The sequence below is a fragment of the Chrysochloris asiatica genome, unplaced genomic scaffold, assembly GCF_000296735.1.
Source record: "Chrysochloris asiatica unplaced genomic scaffold, ChrAsi1.0 scaffold00146, whole genome shotgun sequence".
Taxonomy (NCBI): Eukaryota; Metazoa; Chordata; class Mammalia; order Afrosoricida; family Chrysochloridae; genus Chrysochloris; species Chrysochloris asiatica.
In genome coordinates, this window is record NW_006408664.1 from 8,265,420 (window position 1) to 8,274,560 (window position 9,141).

The window sequence follows — 9,141 nt, forward strand, 5'->3', positions numbered from 1 at the left end:
AGTGAGGTTGGCCCAAGATCAGACATTGTTTCATTTCGCTGTGCATGGAGTCGCTATGAGTCGGTTCCGACTCGATGGCACCTGACAACAACAACAACAAATTTGAAGATAGTGTCCATTGGACCTAGCTTCAATGGCTGGATGTTCAGAACCCAACTACATGAAGGAAAGGAGGGCAAAAAAATTTTTTAATCTTTTTTTTTAAAGAATTAATTCTTTAAATTAATTTAAAATATAAATTGCTATAATCTGATGAACTTGACCTATACTTATGGGTGTAATAGCTTAAAATACCAACCAAGAGGGAAAGAATCTTTACAACAAGGATCATTCCCATCCCCTCTGGACACAGGGTTGATATGGGTGGGCAACTTAGACATTGGCTACCTAAAATGGGGGGTTGTAAAGCATGAAGTGACTGGCTTACAAGTTTTCAAGAGGGAGTTTAGATTCAGAATGTGTGGGGGAAGGTAGAATCCCCACTGAATGGGTTTTATCCTGTCTAGAGATGGGGACAAGACTCTCCTGATTCAATAGTGAGTAATTGTTATCATGACTAATTGCAATTGTCACAACTATAAAGGTAGAACTTCTGTGGCAAAAAAGGGTGAGTGATTGATCTTACAGTCCCTGAAGGGAGGACCCTGGGACCATCAAAGGAGAAGAGCAGGAGCAGAGTGTGGGACCCTCCCCAATGCTAGAGATGATGACACGGAGAGATGGAGAGATGGAGCAGCTGAGGACTCTAGACTCATGGAGAGAGAGGAGATGTGTGCTGGCAGCTGGGGGCAGGGTTGCAGGGTGTGCCCTTTGGCTGTTTGAATGATTGTACATTCCTGAGTGTTCTGGTGCACATCCAAAAGCAAACAAAAAAACCAGAGGGAATAGAAGCAAATACTGTTGGATGAAGCATGCATGGGATTGTAATCATTGCAGTGAAACGAATATGATAGGATGAGTGTAAAACTGATGTTCCCCTGTGTAAACTATCACTCAATTCACAATAAAACTTTAAAAAATAAATAAATTCACCCAAAGTAAAATATTTTCAATCATGCATTTTAAATTAAACTAGTTTACTGTATTACTTTATTATCCCAATTCAAGAATTTCTTGTTGTGGTTAAGTGCTATTAAGTCAATTCCAACTCAGTGATCCTGTATAGGGTTTCCATGGAGCGACTCCTGGTTTTAAACTGCCAACCTTGCTATTCAAGCCTACCTTGCAGTCTAGTGCCTACAGCACTGCACCAGGATTCAAGAACTAGATATAGTGTTTTGGACACTTACTAAGAACTTTAAAAATAGTTACCAAAGTTATACTTAAAATTCCACATTAAAATAAAAAAGCTTAAGATTCAAAATGTAAAAGTGAGTTACTGCAAGCAAAATCCTGAAACGTTAGTCATTCCTGCATGATTACACTGCGCAGCACCTCAAAGGTCAAGGGAAGGTAAACTAAGGGAGATGAAAAGCATTCCATTGGCTGAATCATATCCTGGTAGTTTGTCACAAATCATTCAAATGAAACAAAACAAAACAAAATCTTGTATGATTACAACAATAATCTAAATCTTTGATGATGTCCTATTACTCTGAATAAATTAATGCTGTCTCAGAAAAATCACTGAAGCAGAAAGAAGTAAGCTGTAACATCGAACACTTTGGAGAGGGGTTTACTAATCAAGCACAGAATATTCCTATTCAGAAATGACCTTCAGCAAAATTAGCTTTCCAAGAATGAAAAGAATTCACTTTTCATTCTTCTCAAAGACTAAAAATTATGTGAGTTCATAGCTATCTTTCTAGGTTCTGCAATGTTTCTTTAACATTCCTTTTGAAGTTAAATTCCTTCTGAAGTCAAAAAGTTTTGCTATGAAATTTAATAAAACTGATGCTCATTGCAAAATGTCAGTGACTGGGATGTTACTGTAATGCAAGCTTCCTGCTTTTCACGCAACTTTTCATCATTGAAGGATTTGACAGTAGCACCTTCTTCAAGTTAAGGAGCTCTGGTAGCGTAGTGGTTATGAATCAGGCTGCCAAACTTAAGGTCAGCAGTTCGAAACTACCAGCTGTTCTGTGGGAGAAAGATGAGGCTTTCTGCTCCCTTAAAGATTTACAGCCTCAGAAACCCTGTCCAGGGAGGGTTGCGATGAGTCGGAACCGACTCCATGGCACATAACCAACCTTCTTCAAGTTATCAGTTTTCTTCATTTCAGCTGTCATTTTAACATCTTACCCAGGTCTTTACCATTACTAATCATAGAATTCCATTTGAATGATTAAAAAAAAAAAAAAAACTCACTGCCCTCAAATGGATTCTGACTCATAGCAACAGTATAAGGCAGAGTAGAAATGCTGGGTGGGGTTTCTGAGGCTGTAAATCTTTACTGAAACAAATGGCTTCATCGTTCTACTCCCAGGGCTCCTAGTTCATCATAAGCATGAAGTAGCAGAAGATTGTGCAGTTCTGGGAAAGCACATCAAATTGTAGATTCTTACAGAGGACAGAGTGATGCTGGTGGCACAACAGTTAAATGTTGGGCGGCTATTCTAAATTTGGTGGTTGAACCCACCAGTTGATCCACAGAAAATGATGAGACAATCTGCGCCCCTAAAGATTCACAGCCTCACAAATCCTATGCGGCAGTTCTCTTGTGTGCTATCTGACTGCTGTGAGTCAGAACTGACACTAGGGTACTGGATTTGGTTTTATTTTTATTTGGGGGAGAGTGTTGAGAGAACTTATTTGAGTTGTTTTCCAACTGTGGAACAGATTACCAATTGCTCACATGCATGTTTAGGTTGAAATTGAAGAAAATTAAGACAAGTCCACAAGAGCCCAAATACAATGTTGAGTATAATCCACCAGAATTTAGAGACTAATTCAGGAATAAATTTGATGCATTGAACACTAATGACTGAAAACCAAATTAATTGTGGGATAATATCAAGAACATCATACATGAAGAAAGCAAGAGCCATTATAAAGTCAGGAAAGAAGAAAAGATCAAAGTGGATGTCTGAAGAGACATTGCTTTTTTTAAGACATTGCTCTTAAATATAGATTAGTTAAAATAAAGGAAAGAAATGATGACATAAAAGAGCTGAATAGAAAATAAAAAAGGACAATTCAAGAAGACAAAATAAATTATTATAATGAAATGTGCGATGTCCTGGAATTAGAAATTCAAAAGAGAAGAATACACTTAGCATTTCTCAGGCTGACAGAACTGAAGAAATAAGCCTTGGGTTGAAATATTGAAGAATGCAGGGAAAATAAGTCAAAAGAAGATAGACGGAATACACAGGTTACTGTACCAAAAAGAACTGTCGATGTTCATTCATTTCAGGAGGTAACATTTGATCAAGAATTGATGGTATTGAAGAAAGAGGTTCAAACTGCTTTGAACACATTAGGAAAAAACAAGCCACCAGGAATTGACAGAATTCCAATAGAAATGTTTCAACAAAATGATGCAATGCTGGAAACTCTCACTACTCTGTGCCAAGAAATTTGGAAGACAGCTACTATCCGGCTAACAGATTGGAAGAGATCCATAGTTGTGTCCATTCCAAAGAAGGTGACCCTACAGAATCCAGACATTATCGAACTATATTTGTTATAATGAACAACTAAAATTTCACTAAAAATGATTCTAAAATTATTGCAGTGGCACAGCAACAGAGAGTTTCCAGAAATTCAAGCTGAAATCAGAAGAGCACGTGGAACACAGGATTCCCTTGCTAATATCAGGTGGATCTTGGCTGAAATTAGAGAATACCAGAAAGGCACTTCCTTGTGTTTCACTGACTATGCAAAGGCATTTGACTATGCGAATGATAACAAACTATTGATAACATTGTGAAGAAGGGGAATTCCAGAACACTTGATAGTGTTCATGTGGAACCTGTACATAGACCAAGAGGCAGTCATTCAAAGAAACAAGGGGCTACTGTGTGGTTTTAAATAGGAAATGTGTTCATCAGGGTTTTACCCTTTCATCATATTTATCCTATCTATATACAGAGCAAATAACTTGAAAAGCTGTTTAAAAGAAGAAGAATGTGGCATTGGAATTGGAGGAAGAAGAAAATTAACAACCTATGATATGCATATAACACAATTTTGCTTGCTAAAAGTGAATATGATTTGTAGCACTTACTGATGAAAGATGAAAAATACAGCCTTCAGCATGGATTATAACTCACTGTAAAGAAAACAAAAAATTTCCTAACAGAACCAATAGACAACATCATGAGAAATGGAGAAAAGATTAAAGTTGTCAAGAACATTATTTTACTTGGATCCACTATCAAAACTCAAAAAGTTAAATGCCATTACATTAGACAAATCTCTACAAAAGACCTCTTTAAAGTGTTAAAAAACAAAACAAAAATGTTTTATTGAGTACTAATGTGTGCCTGCCCTGAACCATGGTCTTTCAATTGCTTCATATATAGGTGAAAGTTAGACAACGTATAAGGAAGACCAAAGCAGATTTGATGTATTTGAATTATGGTGTTGATGAAGAATATTGAATAACCATGAACTGTTAGAGAAGAAACAAATTGGTCTTGCCAGGAATCCAGAATACTCCTTGGAAGTGAGACCGGCGAGACTTGGTCTCATGTACTTTGGGTTTGTTATCAGGAGGGACAGTCCTCAGAGAAGTTAATCATGCTTGGTGAATAGAGGGTCAGCAAAATAGAGGAAGACCTTCAATGAGTTGAACTCACATGGTGGCTGCAATAATGGACTCACACATGGCAAAAATTGTGAGGATGGCACAGGGCTGTGCAGTGCTTCATTTTGTGGCACACAGGGTCACTTTGTAGTTCTGTGGTGGCTTGTGTGTTGCTGTAATATAGGAAGCTATGCCTGGTATTTTAAATACTAGCAGAGTGGACAAGTTTCAGTGGAACTTCCAGAGCAAAACAGACTAAGAAGAAGGAGCGGCAAACTACTCCTGAGTGCTTAGCCACTGAAAACACTATGAATAACAATGGAGCATTCTGATATAGTTCCAGATGACCCCTCGGGTTGGAAGACACTCAAAATGAGACTGAGGGAAAGCTGCCTCCTCAAAGTAGTTATTAAGCACTGTCGAGTTTGTTCTGACTCATAGAAACCCTGTGTAGGGTTTCCGAGGAACAGTTAGTGGGTTTGAACCGCCAACTGTGTGCTTCACAGCTCAGTGCTTATCCTATTCTGTCTGCCACACCAGGAGTCCTCCTCAAAGCAGAGTTGCCTTAATGATGTGGATAGAGCAAAGATTCACGCCATCCATTTGCTGATGAGGCACAACTCAAAATAAGAAGACACAACTGCAAATATCCATTAGTAAATGGAATGGGAAATGTACAAAATATGAATCTTGACAACTTTGAAGTCATTAAAAATGAAATGGAAGGCATAAGATAGATATCCTAGGCATTAGTAAGCTGAAATGGACTGGTATTGGCCATTTTGAGCTGAACAATCAAAGTCTAACTTATAACTGAAGTAATAAGTTAAAGAGGAGTGATATTACATGCAGCGGAAAAAGAGCATTTCAAAATCTATCTTAAAATACAATGCTGTGTGTAATAGGATAATACCCACACATCTAGGAGAAAAAGCAGTTAATATAACTATTATTCAAATTTACACACTAATCACTAAGGCCAATGTTGAAGACATTGATCAAACATATAATGAAGATACATTGAGAATTACTGGTGATTAGGATGGGAAAGATGTAAACAAAAAGAAAGGATCAGTAATGAGAACATTTTGTTTTGGTGATACATATGATGCTGGAGACTGCATGACAGAATTTTGCAAGACCAATGACTTACTCATTTCAAATACCCTTTTTCAACAGCATAAATGATGGCTATACATGTGTATGTTGCAAGATGGCAAACGCAGGAATCATTGAAATGCATCTATGAGAAGAAATGATGGAAAGGCTCAAAACAAAGCAGGAGCCAACTGTGGAGCAGACAGACCATCAGTTGCTCATACACAAGTTTAGGATGAAGCTGAATAGAAATCAAAACAAATCCACAAGAGCCAAAAACTGACCTTGAATTTAGCGACCATCTCAACAGAACTAATGACCAATGACCAATAACCAAAAGAGTTGTGTGATGACATCAAGAATATCATCCATGAAGAAAGCAAAAGGTCAGTAAAAAGACAGGAAAGAGAAAAGACCAAAGCAGATTTTAGAAGAGACTCTGAAGTTCATTCTTGAATGTAGGAAATTTAATACAACTAGAAGAAATGATGAAGTAAAAAAGCTGAACTGAAAATTTCAAAGGGCAGCTTGGGAAGACAAAGTGTTCCAAAAGGGAAGAGCATGCTCAATGTTTTTCAAGCTGAAAGAACTAAAGAAAAATCCAAACCTCGACTTAAAATGAAGAAGGATTCTATGGGCAAAATTTTGAATGATTCAGAAAGCATCAAAGGAAAATGAAAAAGATACACAGAGTCACTGTACCAAAAAGAATTGGTCAGTGTTTAACCATTTCATGAGGTAGCATATAATCAAGACCCAATGGTACTGAAAGAAGACATACAATGTGCACTGAAGGCGTTGGTGATACACAAGACTCCAGAAATAAATGGATTACAAATTGAAATCTTTCAATAAGCGGACTCAGTGCTTACTCATCTATGCCAAGAAATTTGAAAGACAGCCTCCTGGCCAACTGATTAGAAGAAGTCCATATTCATGTCCATTCCAAAGGAGACACAATGGACGGTGGGAATCATTGTGCAATATGATTAATATCACAGGCAAATAAATTTTTGCTGAATAGAATTCAAAAATACTTGCAGTAATGCATCAACAGGTTGTTGTTGTTGTTAAGTGCCATTGAGTCAGTTCTGACTCATAGTGACCCTGTATAAGGTTTCCGAGGAGCAGTTGGTGAGCTTGAACTGCCGACCTTGCAGTTCAAATTGACCTTGCTTTCCAGTACATTAACCCTCAGCACCACACCACTGCCAGAAATTCAGTTTGTATTCAGAAGAGGACATGGAACTAGGAATAGCATTGTAATTGTTAGATGAAACTTGGCTGAAAGCAGAGAAAGCTGTTTGCTTGTATTTTATTGACTATGAAAAGTCATTGAACTGTGTGTATCATAACAAGCTATGGATAAGATTGCAAAGAATGGTTATTACAGAATGCTTAATTGTGCTCATGAGGAACCAGAACATAGCCCAAGAGGCAGTTGTTCAAACAAAACAAGGGGATACTGAATGGTGTAAAATCAGGAAAGGCATGTGTAAGGGTTGTATCTTTACTCAATACGTATTCAATCTGTATGTGAGCAAATAATCGGAGAAGCTAAATTAGATGACGAACATAGCATCAGGATTGGAGGAAAACTCATTAACAACCTGCAATATGCAGATGCCACAAAATTGGCTGCTGGAAGCAAAAAGGACTTAAAACGGAAGATCAAAGACTACAGCCTAAAGTATGGATTGCACCTCAATGTAAAGAAAACAAAAATCCTATTAATTGGTCTAATGAGTGGTATATGGAGAAAAGATTGAAGTTGTGAACAATTTCATTTTACTGGGAACCACAATTAACACTCATGAAAGCTGAAATCAATAAATAATAAATCAAATGATGTATTGCATGTAGTTGCAAAATATCTCTTTAAAGTGTTAAAGAGCAAAAATGTCATTTGAGGACTAAGGTGTGTCTGATTCAAGTCATGATATTTTAAGTTGCCTCATATGTGTGTGAAAACTGGACAATAAATAAGGAAGACCATAGAAAAATGTATGTATTTGAATTATGGTTTTGGAGAAGAATATTGAAAGAATTATGGACTGCCAAAAGATAAAAAAAAATTGTCTTGGAAGTACAGCCAAAATGCTCCTTGGTAGCAAAGGTGATGTGAGACTTAATCTTACATACTTTGGAGTTGTTATTAGGAGGAAACAGTCCATGGAAAAGGACATCATGTTTGGCAAAGTAGAGGGTCAACGAAGAGAAGGGAGACACCCAATGAAATGGATTCACACAGTGGCAGCCACAATGGGCTCAAACATGTTACTGATTGTAAGGATGGTGTAGGATCAGTCAGTGTTTTGTTCTGTTGTGCATAGGGTAACTATGCATCAGAGTCAACCTGAGGGCACTCAACTGCAGCAGCAACAACAACAGGGTCACTATGAGTTAGAACTGATTTGATGGCACCTAACAATGATGAGCCCCTCAGGTCGGAAGGCACTCAAAATGTGACTGGGGAAGAGATGCCTCCTCAAAATAGACTTGACCGTGATGACGCGAATGTAGTAAAGCCAGTGGGAGAAAAGCCCACGGGAACTTCATTTGCTGATGGGCACAACTCAAAATGAAGAGAAACAGCTATAAACATCCATTGAAAATCAGAACATGGAACGTATGAAGTATGAATCTGGGAAAATTGGAAGTTGTCAAAAATGAAATGGAAGACATAAACATCGATATCTTAGGCACTAGTGAGCTGAAATAGACTGGTATTGGCCATTTTGAATCTGACAACCACATGGTTTACTATGCCAGATATGAAAAATTGAAGAGGAATGGTGTTGCATTCATTGTCAAAAAGAACATATCCAGATGAGTCATGAAGTACAACGCTGTCTGTGATAGGATAATATCCATGCGCCTACAGGGAAGCCCAGTTAATACCACTATTATTCAAATGTACCAACTTCTTCAATCTGAAATTGATCAAACATGCAATCAAGATGTTTTGATCATTACTGGTGATTGGAATGCAAAGGTTGGGAGTAAAAAGGAAGGATCAGTAGTTGGAAAATATGGCCTTGGTGATAGAAATGATGCTGGAGAACACATGATAGAATTCTGCAAAACCAATGATTTGTTCATTTCAATTACCTTCTTTAGACAGCATAAGAGACAAGTATACACATGGACCTCATGAGATGGAATACATAGAAATCAAATTGACTACACCTGCAGAAAGAGACGATGGAAAAGCTCCATCCATATCATCAGTGAAAACAAGGCCAGGGGCCTTGTGGAACAGACCATCAATTACTCATATGCAAATTCAAACTGAAGCTGAAGAAAATGAAAAGAAGTCCACGAGAGCCAAAATATGACCTTGAATATATCCC